Below are 14,756 nucleotides of genomic sequence, written 5' to 3'. Positions count from 1 at the left end.
CTCTACTAGTTACATCCTCAAAAAATTCAATGAGATTCGTCAGACATGATTTTCCCTTCACAAATCCATGCTGACTTTGTCCGATGATTTCACCGCTTTCCAAATGTGCTGTTATCACATCTTTGATAACTGACTCCAGCAGTTTCCCCACCACCGACGTCAGGCTAATCGGTCTATAATTCCCCGGTTTCTCTCTCCCTCCTTTTTTTAAAAAGTGGGGTTACATTAGCCACCCTCCAATCCTCAGGAACTAGTCCAGAATCTAACGAGTTTTGAAAAATTATCACTAATGCATCCACTATTTCTTGGGCTACTTCCTTAAGCACTCTAGGGTGCAGACCATCTGGCCCTGGGGGGTTATCTGTCTTCAATCCCTTCAATTTACCTAACACCACTTCCCTACTAACATGTATTTCGCTCAGTTCCTCCATCTCACTGGACCCTCTGTCCCCTACTATTTCTGGAAGATTATTTATGTCCTCCTTAGTGAAGACAGAACCAAAGTAATTATTCAATTGGTCTGCCATGTCCTTGCTCCCCATAATCAATTCACCTGTTTCTGTCTGTAGGGGACCTACATTTGTCTTTACCAGTCTTTTCCTTTTTCCATACCTATAAAAGCTTTTACAGTCAATTTTTATGTTCCCTGCCAGTTTTCTCTCATAATCTTTTTTCCCCTTCCTAATTAAGCCCTTTGTCCTCCTCTGCTGAAATCTGAATTTCTCCCAGTCCTCAGGTGAGCCACTTTCTCTGGCTAATTTGTATGCTGCTTCTTTGGAATTGATACTATCCCTAATTTCTCTTGTCAGCCACGGGTGCACTACCTTCCTTGATTTATTCTTTTGCCAAACTGGGATGAACAATTGTTGTAGTTCATCCATGCAACCTTTAAATGCTTGCCATTGCATATCCACCGTCAATCCTTTAAGTGTCATTTGCCAGTCTATCTTAGCTAATTCACGTCTCATACCTTCAAAGTTACCCCTCTTTAAGTTCAGAACCTTTGTTTCTGAATTAACTATGTCATTCTCCATCTTAATGAAGAATTCCACCATATTATGGTCACTCTTACCCAAAGGGCTTCTCACGACAAGATTGCTAATTAACCCTTCCTCATTGCTCAAAACCCAGTCCAGAATAGCCTGCTCTCTAGTTGGTTCCTCGACATGTTGGTTCAAAAAACCATCCCGCATACATTCCAAGAAATCCTCTTCCTCAGCACCTTTACCAATTTGGTTCACCCAATCCACATGTAGATTGAAGTCACCCATTATAACTGCTGTTCCTTTATTGCACACATTTCTAATTTCCTGTTTAATACCATCTCCGACCTCACTACTACTGTTAGGTGGCCTGTACACAACTCCCACCAGCGTCTTCTGCCCCTTAGTGTTACGCAGCTCTACCCATATCGATTCCACATCTTCCCGATACTACTGATAGCGGGGAAGGATGTGTTCATGATGAATTGGGCAGAATCCAATTTGCCTGCATTGATGCCTTATCCCTTTCTTTCTTTCCTACCTAAGTACCTGTCCAAAGTCTTTTAAAAGTTGTACTAGTATCTGGCTCCACTACCTCCTCGGTCAGCTTGTTTCAAGTATTCATCATCCTCTGTGTGGCAAAGCTTATCCCTCAGATCTCCTTTCAATTTCTCCCTTCCATATTCCTGTGCCCTCAAGTTCTAGACTCTCCTGCCCTGGGGAAAATGATTCTGACTACCTATCAGCTATTTGAGCTGCTATGTTTTGAATCTACCCCTGACTCGACCACACCATTGCATTTGCTGAGTCTGGAACTGTGCTGAATAATAGAGTCATGGACAGAGAGATCTGCAACAGCTGGAGTAAATTCTTCTTGTTTGTTTCTCTCACCAAACTCCATCACTCAATTATTGTCAAACCATTTTGTTGCTTGTGCAATTTTCTGAGAAGTTACAATTTATGAAAGATTTTCTGGGAACCGTAACTTGAATTTATTTTCTACCAAGCTTACGTCAGTGGACCATTAGCAGAAAATAGCAGGACAAAGTGTGGTTTAATTATGGTCCCTTCTTTAACCAATACATTGGGAAGTGCTGAGATCAAGGAGTTAACTGTAATTATAGATAAGGGGAAGTTGTAGACTTAATGTAAGAGAGTAGTCAGAGATGGTAACAACATCATCGCCATACCAAGGAAGAGGGAAGGATAGTGACCTAGGAGGGCAGATTTCCCATTTAATAGGAATGTGCATCTTGGATATTTGTTCATTCATAATTCATTAAGTTGAATTTATTTATCTCAATCACTCTAATATAATCATAATGTTCTGACATTACCTATCAAGAGCCAGTTTCCCGGTTATCTTGTCATCTTTTATACCAACTGTGGCTGTGATGTGAGCATTCTGTAAATGAAGATGAAGACTCAGCTACAACAACCCAGCACAACTTGTAAATCAAATTGTTTTATTTTCAAATTAGTACTAAAGCTCACCTGTTTAACATTGAAGAGTGGAACTGATGTTGAATTTGGTAAGATAGCAAAGGCATAGATATCTCCAGATATTGCGAGGATGATTTTACCAGGCACAAAAGCCACAGATGGCGCTGAATCCGTTATAAAGTGCAGTTTCATCTTCATGATTGGGTATATTTTTTTCATCTGGAGTGAGTAAAAGAAGAGTTTTGCACTTTTAATCAGGTTATGGAATTGGAGACAGTATCCCCTGTTATTTTGGTAAGGCATGTTGGATACCATCTCAGCCAGTATATTAACAAGCATTGAGTTAAGCATTCACTGGAAGTATTCAAAACAGGCAAACTATGAATGAGGTTAGTAAGTGCCGCCGTGTTAGAACCCTACCCTCCAGCCAAACTCTCTTGTAGTTTTGCACAGGTGAACACAGATCGGGTTTCAGGATGTTCCTCTTACCTGTGCTAGTTGAAGAGATCATCAACTTCTTAAAAACAACACACACAAAATATTGGCGGAACCCAGCAGGCCAGGCAGCATCTATGGAAAAAAAAATTACAGTTGATGTTTTGGGCTGAGACCTGCTGAAGTTCTTAAAGGCCTGCTGAGTTCCTTCAGCATTTTGTGTGTGTTGCTTGGAGTTCCAGCATCTGCAGATTTTCTCTTGTTTGTAATCAAGTTCTTAAAGGTCAGTATTAACTGATTCTTCTTAGGCCTTGCCACGATAGTATGTATTTTAAGACTTAAACTGCTTTAGTGTTTCAGAGCTGTAAAGGTAAGTGTGGTTAGAGTTGGGAGAATACTTGTTATCTTCAGGGTTTGCAGAAGAGAGGCGCTAATTATACTTATTATGGCTTGGGAATGATGTAATCAGTCCTGTTCTGTCCTCTGATTTTCCTGTAGTGCTTCTCTCTCACACGTGCCCATTAACTCCCCCACTCTCCATTGTCAAAAGAGAATTTGCAATGGATAACCAACCTACCAGCCCACACATCTTTGGGATATAGGAGGAAATGAAAGTACCTGGAGGAAACCCATGCAGAGAACACACAAACTCTGTACAGAACACCCTGAGTTCAGGACTGAGCCTTAGTGCCGAAGCATAGACTGACTGAATACACAGTCTTTTTCCCAGCGAAAGGGAATCAAAAACTAGAGGGCACAGGTTTATGCCAACAGGGGAAAGATTTCAGAGGGACCTGAGGGGCAATTTCTTCACACAGCTAGAATGAGCTGCCAGAGAAAGTCGTTGAGGCAGGTATAATAACTAGATTTAAAATACATTTCAACAGGTACATGGATAAGAAAGGTTTTAGAAATACAGTACATGGCCAAACACAGGCAAGTGGGACTAGCTTGGATAGGCATTTTGGTCGGTATAGACAAGTTGGGCCAAAATGTCTATTTCTATACTGAATAGCTCCATGACTCAGACTCCAAGTGCACTAGAAGGCTTTTTTTGGCTTAGAGTTAAAATCAGGAGAATGATCAACGATTCTCTCGGGCTGAACAAGCTGCTGGTAGTGGGAGGAGGGTTCTCAGGTGAAGTCCTTGTCTGACCAGGATTTTCAGGAAACAATAATCCTATCCAAACCTTAAGAGGTGCTTCTTGAGGAGAATCCCACTGAAATCTGCTAACCACTGTGTCGCAATCAACTGTCAGAGCAGCTCAAGGACCTCATCACCAGTCATGGTGACTGACTAAGACCATGAAATTTTATTTAGTTGAGTCCGTGCAGACTGCAATGTTCCCTGCAATGTTTTTACAGTGGGACAGATCAGCCATTGGTCTGAGCAGGAAACTGTTACCTGGCCTGAAAGCTGCACGACATTCTAATGAAATATAATACCAAAAAATTCCAGCTGTGTGGCAACATGTGCGGGAACATTGAAGTCACTGCATAGCTTTGAGGGAATACTGGATGAGATATAGTTAGAAATGACAGACGCCCAGGGTTCCCCTCTACATCCGCACGTTGAGGTCCCTACTTTTGATTCTGTATGTCTTGTTAGTATTTGACATCCTGAAAGGTGTTACTTCACACTTAACTTGTTTATGATAGAAGTTGATACCCACCATACAATATCTGCTAAATATTTCTGCTACAAAATGCAAGATGGCGCCGGTGAAATTTGTTGACGCTTTGTAGGCAGCTTAGAAAACTGCTAAATATATTTCTTCTGAACTACTGTCACTGGTATCCGCTGCCAGTAATATTACTTCAAGCTACATGCTTTTGAACCGTCTAACAACAAGCAATTTCACAATCTTCTGAAGGACTTGGTGGACTTAACTCTCAAGAATGTAGGTATGGCACCTTTAAGCGGATGAAGGTACATCACCAGGGCTGGAAGAGAGGGAGGACAGGATGACTCCAAGCTAGACTAAAACGTCAGAGAATGAAACTTTCTCTATCCAATATCCTGTTAGCAAATTGATACAGTAGTCGCTGGAGAACAAGATTGATGATCTAAGGCAAGGTTTCTGTATCAGAGGGAAATGAGGGGTTGCTGCATTCTGTACATATAAGTTATAGTTTTGATCTTGAGTTAAACTCTGTGCTTGCTTTCGAAGTCCTAATTCATTGCTGTCAATTTTAATGTGGTCATTTATAAATTTGCTCAGTTTAAGATGTCAGTTGTGGTAACTGTTTCAGACCCATATGGGTCACTATTGTACTGATTGTGATTTTGAACAAAGAATGTATAATGGAAGAACAGTCTTCAAATTCGAAAATTCCACTTAAAACAGAAATATCGGGTTAAGCAGTCTTCAAAGGAAAATCATTAATTCATATACAGACATATTGATGTGACCATGACTGCCTTTAGTTTGAATGTATTAAATAGATTTTTTAATATTATTTGAATATTTCAATTGCGATTTTATTATTCATTGGGTGTTTAAAACTTTTCTCCCAAGTTTATCAGTTGTTAAAGCATGCCCCCACTGGCACATTGATTTTGTGATCACTTCAGGAATTTTATTCATCTTTCACTTGCTTTCTCTTCTTTGATTTTCCACCTTCATGGTTATTAGGTGTCCTTTGTTATGAGAACCAGTAGGTATTCTTAATAGAAACGGGAAGTACATAGCAGGTGGGAGACAGGAATGGAGATCTGTACAATGATCTGAAAAGCTAACTCTGTTTTTTGTCTCCACCGATGCTGCATATTTCCAGTTTCTTCTGCTTTAACCTCAGATTTCCAGCATCAGTAGATTTTTTTTCCAAACAATTAAATTATTTTGTTTATTTTAGCAGTAAGTAAGTTAGTGAATAGTTGGGATGGTTCATTTTATGCACCTTAGGAGTTACCTGGCAGATGATGTGACACAACTGAATGAAAGAGAGGATATGAGCTTGTATTTTAGAGTGTTAAAGAATATTGAAACAAAGCAGGTTAATGTAGGTAACATGGTATACGGATTAGATATGATTTAACTAACAATAGAAAATCTCTAGAGGATGGATGACTTAATCCCAGTCTTATTTTCCATGACAGCAAGAATAATATTAAACAATAGATTTTGCAGATTCTGCAAATGCAGAGCAACACACAGAAAATGCTGGAAAAACTCAGCAGGTCCAGCAGCATTTATGGAAATTACTAAACAGTCTACATTTCAGCCCAAAACTGATCTTCAGGACTGGAAAGGAAGAGGGAAGACACCAGAATGAAAAAGTTATTTTGGTAGCAGATGTAGTAGGATCGGACAATTGAATGTAACATAAGAGCATAAGCTATTCGGCCCATTGAGTCTGCTTTTCCAACAGTTTAATTTAAAGAGAGATTGTAACGAATTCTCAGCCATGAAAGGTGAAAAATGTCCCCTTTCATGGATCAAAATATGCACAGTTCAAAGCTGTGAATGAGGTGCCTGCAAAACGCCGCTGTGTATTGCCAGCATCATCCATATCCCCAGGTTCAGGAACGGTTATTATCCCTCAACCATCAGGCTCCTGAATCAAAGTGGATATCTTCACTGACCCAGCACTGAACTCAATCCACAACCTATGGAACTCACTTAAAAGGACTCTATGGCTCATGTTCTCAGTATTTATTTATTTATCATTAATTTGTTTTTTTCTTTTTTGAATCTGAATAATTTGTTGTCTTTTGCACATTGGTTGTCTGTCTTGGTGAGCAGTTTTTCATTGTGTTTTTTTTGTGCTTACTGTGAATGCCCACAAGAAAATGAATCTCAGGGTAGTATATAGAAATAGAACATATAGAATAGTACAGCACAGTACAGGCCCTGCAGCCCACAATGTTGTGCTGACCCTCAAACCCTGCCTCTCATATAAGCCCCCACCTTAAATTCCTCCATATACCTGTCTAGTAGTCTCTTAAACTTCACTAATGTATCTGCCTCCACCACTGACTCAGGCAGTGCATTCCACGCACCAACCACTCTCTGAGTAAAAAACCTTCCTCCAATATCCCCCTTGAACTTCCCACCCCTTACCTTAAAGCTATGTCCTCTTGTATTGAGCAGTGGTGCCCTGGGGAAGAGGTGCTGGCTATCCACTCTATCTATCCCTCTCATTATCTTGTACACCTCTATCATGCCTCCTCTCATCCTCCTTCTCTCCAAAGAGTAAAGCCCTAGCTCCCTTAATCTCTGATCATAATGCATACTCTCTAAACCAGGCAGCATCTTGGTAAATCTCCTCTGTACCCTTTCCAATGCTTCCACATCCTTCCTATAGTGAAGCGACCAGAACTGGACACAGTACTCCAAGTGTGGCCTAACCAGAGTTTTATAGAGCTACCTGATTACATCGTGACTCTTAAACTCTATCCCTCGACTTATGAAAGCTAACACCCCATAAGCTTTCTTAACTACCCTATCCACCTGTGAGGCAACTTTCAGGGATCTGTGGACATGTACCCCCAGATCCCTCTGCTCCTCCACACCACCAAGTATCCTGCCATTTACTTTGTACTCTGCCTTGGAGTTTGTCCTTCCAAAGTGTACCACCTCGCACTTCTCCATCTGCCACTTCTCAGCCCACTTCTGCATCCTATCAATGTCTCTCTGCAATCTTTGACAATCCTCTACACTATCTACAACACCACCAACCTTTGTGTCGTCTGCAAACTTGCCAACCCACCCTTCTACCCTCACATCCAGGTCGTTAATAAAAATCACGAAAAGTGGAGGTCTCAAAACAGATCCTTGTGGACACCACGAGTCACAATCCTCCAATCTGAATGTACTCCCTCCACGACCCTCTGCCTTCTCCAGGCAAGCCAATTCTGAGTCCACCTGGCCAAACTTCCCTGGATCCCATGTCTTCTGACTTTCTGAATAAGCCTACCGTGTGGAACGCCTTACTAAAATCCATATAGAACGCCTTACTAAAATCCATATAGATCACATCCACTGCACTACCCTCATCTATATGCCTAGCCACCTCCTCAAAGAACTCTATCAGGCTTGTTAGACACGATCTGCCCTTCACAAAGCCATGCTGACTGTCCCTGATCAGACCATGATTTTCTAAATGCCCAGAGGTCCTATCTCTAAGAATCTTTTCCAACAGCTTTCCCACCACAAACATAAGGCTCACTGGTCTATAATTACCTGGACTACCCTACTACCTTTTTTGAACAAGGGGACAACATTTGCCTCCCTCCAATCCTCCGGTACCATTCCCGTGGACAACGAGGACATAAAGATCCTAGCCAGAGGCTCAGCAATCTCTTCCCTCGCCTCGTGGAGCAGCCTGGGGAATATTCCGTTAGGCCCCGGGGACTTATCCGTCCTAATGTATTTTAACAACTCCAACACCTCCTCTCCCTCAATATCAACATTGCTCCAGAACATCAACCTCACTCATATTGTCCTCACCATCATCAAGTTCCCTCTCATTGGTGAATACTGAAGAGAAGTATTCATTGAGGACCTCGCTCACTTCCACAGCCTCCAGGCACATCTATCCACCTTTTTCTCTAATCGGTCCTACCTTCACTCCTGTCATCCTTTTTTTCCTTCACATAATTGAAGAATGCCTTGATGACATATATGTACTTTGATAATAAATTTACCTAGAACTTAGAACTTTGAAACTTGATTCTATTCTGCACTAAGAAAGTTTGCGTAAGTGAAGTATAAATTCAAGAATCATAGCTGTAGTTTTATAATACCACTCTCTGTTATTCTTGCTACCCGCTGGAAGTCTGGTTGATTGGCAAGTTAATTTGCAGATACATATTTGCAAATAAATAATGTTTGCTATTTTAAAATTTATTTTTAAGCAGAGTTGCATTATACTCAGTACAGTAGCCTGTGATTTATACAAAACAGGATACAGTAATAAGTTGGATCATCTATGTGCTTAAAAATAACTGTAGAATAATTTTTGCTTTTTGCCTTATACCAAAATTTCAGGAAAAAAAATTATTATAATTTCAAAGTACTTTTGGGAGTGTTTATGTTTTACCTGTGGTATCAGAGTTCCAATGGTTTGCGTATCAAAACGTATATGTGAATTATCTGGAAGCTATAATAAGAAAAAGATGCATTGTCTGTTACATTTCATGATGAAGTACAGTTACACAAGAAAGATGGAAGGCAAGAAAATGAAATTAATTTATTGCATGTTTTTGTAACTTTTGTCAAGAGAATCACAATTAATTTAATTTTTACTAGTGAAATGTTTTTGTGAATTTAATCTCCAATTTCAATCTAGACAGTCATCAAATATAATTTATTAATGACCTCCTACATAAACAAAACACCATTTGACAAAGTAGTCACATTCTGAGTTATGGCTCACAATAATCAGACCTACTTGACTGTCCTTTATTTATTTTACATTAATGGCAACTTCTCCACAAATACACTTCATGGTCCATAGTAAATAACATAGGCCACTCGCTGACTCCATGAACTTTGTTGAGGAGACCAGGAAGAGCCTAAGGTTAACTAACGCCTGGCGTGGGCCCCTTTTATATATACAAGGCCAGTATGTTGTGCTTTTTGTTGAATTTTGAATATTGAAAGATTTCCAAATTTCAAATTATATATCACTAGAATCACTTCCAATGTGCATTGATTCAAAGAAAAAAAATATTATTTTGACATTTGTTCTGACCCTGAAGGTTGAATTTCACGTATCCAATCTTGTCTTCATAAAGGAGAGATTAAGAGATAATAGGTGTACTTATTTGTAACAATAGCCTTTTGGAAGAGAGTTACTAAGAACTGGTGAGCCCACCACCATCAACATACTGATGTCACCATTGAAGACTTGGTGATCTCATCGAGATATGAAACATTCTTTTGAGGATTTGGCAGAATAGATGCTGAGAGGCTGGAGGGTCTACAAGTGGAATTTAAGCTTCCCGGGTGACAGGTTAACCATTTTAAAACCAGGATGAAGGAAGCATAATGAATGGAAGCAGAACCAGACTATCGGGCTGTGATTGCTCAGTAAATAAGATAATGGCTTAGACATTCAGTGGCCACTTTATCTGTGCAAAAAACAAATAAAATTCAGAGAGTGGCAGTTCTATAGGCAAAACACCTTGTTAATGAGAGAGATGAGAGGGGAATGGTCAAATTGGTTCAAGCTGACAGGAAGGCGACAGTATCTCAAATAATAGTGGTATGCAGAAGAACATCTCTGAAAGCACAAAGACTCAAGAAGTAATTTTGCTCTTTCCTTGTTTAGAATAGGTGGCCCATTATTTTCAATCTGTGATGTCAAGAGTGAACCTTAACTCCATATCTGCCCTATCAAGCCCTGTGAGAGTTATGCATATTTTAGTAAGATCACCACTCATTTTAACTTCTAGAGCACATGGCCCCAGTTGACCACTCTGCCAGCCCAAGAACCAGTAACACAAATATTCCAGATACTCAGGAATGAGTTTTAAAGAGGGTCTGAAGAGTGAGTTTTGTTTTAACAAAGAGAAAGGTGGATATCAGGAAAATGCCACTAGAGGAATGGGGGAGCAGATACAGTTACTATATGATTGAGAGGTATTTAGACAGACAATTAAATAGGAAGGTAGAGAAAAATAAAGTCCTAGTCCTGACGAAGGGTCTCGGCCTGAAACGTCAACTGCACCTCTTCCTACAGATGCTGCTTGGCCTGCTGCGTTCACCAGCAACTTTGATGTGTGTTCCTAGTGTGGGCATGGAATTAGTGTTGATGACCAAAAAGGTCAGCATGGACATGATGGGCCGAAGGGCCAGTTTGTGAGCTACATGACTCTCTTCTCTTGACTATACATTTATTCACTCCATTTCCTCTTCCCTTGTCCTTTATACTGTCAGCTCCTTCCTCCTCCTTTCCTGCCTTACAGTTATTATCTCATTTGCTGATACTGTTTGACATGAAATGTGATCAATTCATTACTCATTAAGCTTATAACCATAACTACTCATATCATTAGTAAAAGTAATCATGATAATTTATTCTTTGTTCCTTCTAAATGGCTAGTGAGGCAACATTAAAGACATTCGTATTCTGATTTGCAGTACTTGATACAATTTTAAACAGAACTATTCACAAAAATAACCTGATAATTCTACATGAATTGTGATCTACTCACCATGTCATCAGTAATGTTAAAGGAGATGCCTCCCACTGAATTGTAAACATAACCAGCAGAATTAAAGAGGTAGTCAGAAAATCCAATGTAAAACATGCGTTCATGGCTTGATACAAAGTTGAGTGGTGGAGCAGAAAATGGGATGTCGGTACGATGTAAGAGGTTGTAGAATTCCCCCTAAAATGTAATTACATTTTGGTTAATTTCATACTTCCTCAGTAGGCTATTGAAATTATTTTCCTTTGTAATAGTTTATATTTGTGTAGTATTTACAACGTACATAAAGAATAAATGAGAAAATGTGCAATAATAAAAAGAATTATCTTGTATGCCTGTATGTTGAGAGTTTTCAAAGCACGTCCTGCATATTTTAATATGTAGGGACTATTAATACCATGTTAAGTGTAGCAGCTATCCTGTATCTGTGATATTTAATGGGATAAATGATCTGTTCCTTTGCCTCTTTTCCTGCAGACTACTAAAATATTTCTAGTACCTAACAAAGTGGCCACTGAGTGTGGAGTGTGTGTTTTGTGGTCTTCTGCTGCTGTATATTGCTTCAAATTTCGAAGTGTTGTGTTGCCCGAGATACTCCTCTGCATACCAATGTTGTAATGAATCAGAATCAGAATCAGGTTTATTATCACCGGCCTGTGTCGTGAAATTTGCTAACTTGGCAGCAGCAGTTTAATGCTATACATAATATAGAAGAAAAAAAATAAATCAATTACGGTATACGTATAATGAATGGATTAAAAAGCATGTAAAAACAGAAATAATGTATATTAAAAAAGTAAGGTAGTGTTCATGGTTTCAATGTCCATTTAGGAATCGGATGGCAGAGGGGAAGAAGCTGTTCCTGATTCGTTGAGTGTGTGCCTTCAGGCTTCTGTACCTCCTACCTGACAGTGAGAAAAGGGCATGTCCTGGGTGCTGGGGGTCCTTAATAATGGACCCTGAGACACCGCTCCCTAAAGATATCCTGGGTACTTTTTAGGCTAGTACCCAAGATGAAGCTGACTAAATTTACAACCTTCTACAGCTTCTTTCAGTCCTGTGCAGAAGCCCCCCCCCATACCAGACAGCGATGCAGCCTGTCAGAATGCTCTCCACAGTACAAATATAGAAGTTTTTGAGTGTTTTTTGTTGACATACCAAATCTCTTCAAACTCCTGATGAAGTATAGACACTCTTGTAGTCATAGTCATATTTTATTGATCCCGGGGGAAATTGGTTGAATTTGCCTTCTTTCTAGCTGCATCGATATGTTAGGACCAGGTTAGGTCCTCAGAGATTTTAACTTGAAACTGCTGACTCCCTCCACTTTGGATCCCTCTATGAGGATTGGTATGTGTTCCTTTGTCTTACCCTTCCTGAACTCCACTATCAGCTCTTTTGTCTTACTAATGTACGGGGTCTTTCTTTTTTGTTAAATTTAAAATGGCTTCTTTTGTTATGTTATACTGGGGAATGCTGAGACAGTCTCTAACTAGACAGTTGCTTGGGTTATTAGAGATAGCAGGGTGCTATTAACCAGTGGGTGGTCACGTATCATTTTGTTTTCGGATATAATGCTGTATCATATGACTGTGGACGGGGTTTTTGGGGGGGAGTCGGAGGAGAAACGGGGAGGACAGTGGACGTGCGGGGGTTTTGGGGGGAGTCGGAGGAGAGACGGGGAGGATGGTGGACGGGGTTTTTGGGGGGAGTCGGAGGAGAGATGGGGAGGACGGTGGATGTGCAGGGGTTTTTGGCGGGGAGTTGGAGGAGAGACGGGGAAGACGGTGGACGTGCGGGGGTTTTTGATGGGGAGTCAGAGGAGAGACGGGGAGGACGGTGGACGTGCAGGGGTTTTTGGCGGGAGTCGGAGGAGAGACGGGGAGGACGGTGGACGTGCGGGGGTTTTTGGAGGGGAGTCAGAGGAGAGACGGGGAGGACGGTGGACGGGGTTTTTGGAGGGGAGTTGGAGGAGAGACGGGGAGGACAGCGGATGTGCGGGGTTTTTGAAGGGGGAGTCGGAGGAGAGACGGGGAGGACAGTGGACGGGGTTTTTGGGGGAGTTGGAGGAGAGACGGAGAGGACGGTGGACGGGGTTTTTGGGGGGCAGTCGGAGGAGAGACGGAAAGGACGGTGGACGGGGTTTTTGGCAGGGAGTTGGAGGAGAGACGGGGAGTCGGAGGAGAGACGGAGAGGACGGTAGACGTGCGGGGGTTTTTGGGGGGGAGTTGGAGGAGAGACGGGGAGGACAGTGGACGTGCAGGGGTTTTTGGGGGGGAGTCGGAGGAGAGATGGGGAGAATGGTGGACGGGGTTTTTGGGGGGAGTCGGAGGAGAGACGAGGAGGACGGTGGATGGGGTTTTTGACGGGGAGTCAGAGGAGAGACGAGGACGGTGGACGGGGTTTTTGGGGGGGAGTCGGAGGAGAGACAAGGAGGACGGTGGAGAGACAGGGAGGATGGTGGAGAGACGGGGAGTCGGAGGAGAGACAGGGAGTCGGAGGAGAGACGAGGACGACGGAGGAGAGACGGGGAGTCGGAGGAGAGATGGGGAGGACGGCGGACGTGCAGGGGTTTTGGCGGGGAGTCGGAGGAGAGGCGAGGAGGACGGCGGATGGGGTTTTGGTGGGGAGTCAGAGGAGAGACAGGGAGTCGGAGGAGAGACAGGGAGGATGGCGGATGTGCGGGGGTTTTTGGTGGGGAGTTGGAGGAGAGACGGGGAGGACGGTGGACGTGCGGGGGTTTTGGGGGGAGTCAGAGGAGAGACGGGGAAGACAGTGGACGGGGGTTTTTGGGGGGAAGTCGGAGGAGAGACGGGGAGGACGGTGGACGGGGTTTTTGGCGGAGAGTCGGAGGGGAGACAAGGAGGACAGTGGATGGGGTTTTTGGTGGGGGAGGAGTCGGAGGAGAGGCGAGGAGTTGGAGGGGAGACGGGGAGTCGGAGGAGAGATGGGGAGTCGGAGAAGAGACGGGGAGTCGGAGAAGAGACGGGGAGTCGGAGGGGAGACGGGGAGTCGGAGGAGAGACGAGGAGGACGGTGGACAGGGGTTTTTGGGGGGGAGTCGGAGGAGAGACGGGAAGGACGGTGGACATGCAGGTGTTTTTGGCAGGGAGTTGGAGGGGAGACGAGGAGGACGGTGGATGGGGTTTTTGGCGGTGGGGAGTCGGAGGAGAGACGAGGAGGACGGTGGATGGGGTTTTGACGGGGAGTCGGAGGGGAGACGGGGAGTCGGAGGAGAGACGAGGAGGACGGTGGACGGAGTTTTTGGCAGGGAGAGTCGGAAGGAGAGACGAGGAGTCGGAGGGGAGACGGGAAGTCGGAAGAGAGACGGGGAGGACGGTGGACGGGGTTTTGACAGGGAGTCGGAAGGGAGACGGGGAGTTGGAGGAGAGATGGGGAGGACGGTGGACAGGGGTTTTTGGGGGGGAGTCGGAGGAGAGACGAGGAGGACCGTGGACGTGCCGAAAGGCTCCGGTCGATCACTCTGGGTGGTCCCGAGCCGTGAGTCGACAGGACCCGGGTGGTCATCCGGATTCGATTGAGCTCCAAAGGTTGCGCGCGAAGAACTTGGACTTTGATAAGTGTTGGCGCCTTTTCTTTCATTACTTCCCTTTCTGTATCGAATTTATGTTAATGTCATAGAATTAGTAATATCTATAAAGTGTATTTGCTAAAATTTACTGGGTGTGCTGGCTGATGTTTGATGTTTGGGCTTGATTCGGGCGGCAACCGACCC

The sequence above is a fragment of the Mobula birostris genome, chromosome 2 (assembly GCF_030028105.1).
Source record: "Mobula birostris isolate sMobBir1 chromosome 2, sMobBir1.hap1, whole genome shotgun sequence".
Classification (NCBI taxonomy): domain Eukaryota; kingdom Metazoa; phylum Chordata; class Chondrichthyes; order Myliobatiformes; family Myliobatidae; genus Mobula; species Mobula birostris.
The sequence above is the reverse complement of the archived record's forward strand: the minus strand, read 5'-3'. Positions refer to the sequence as shown.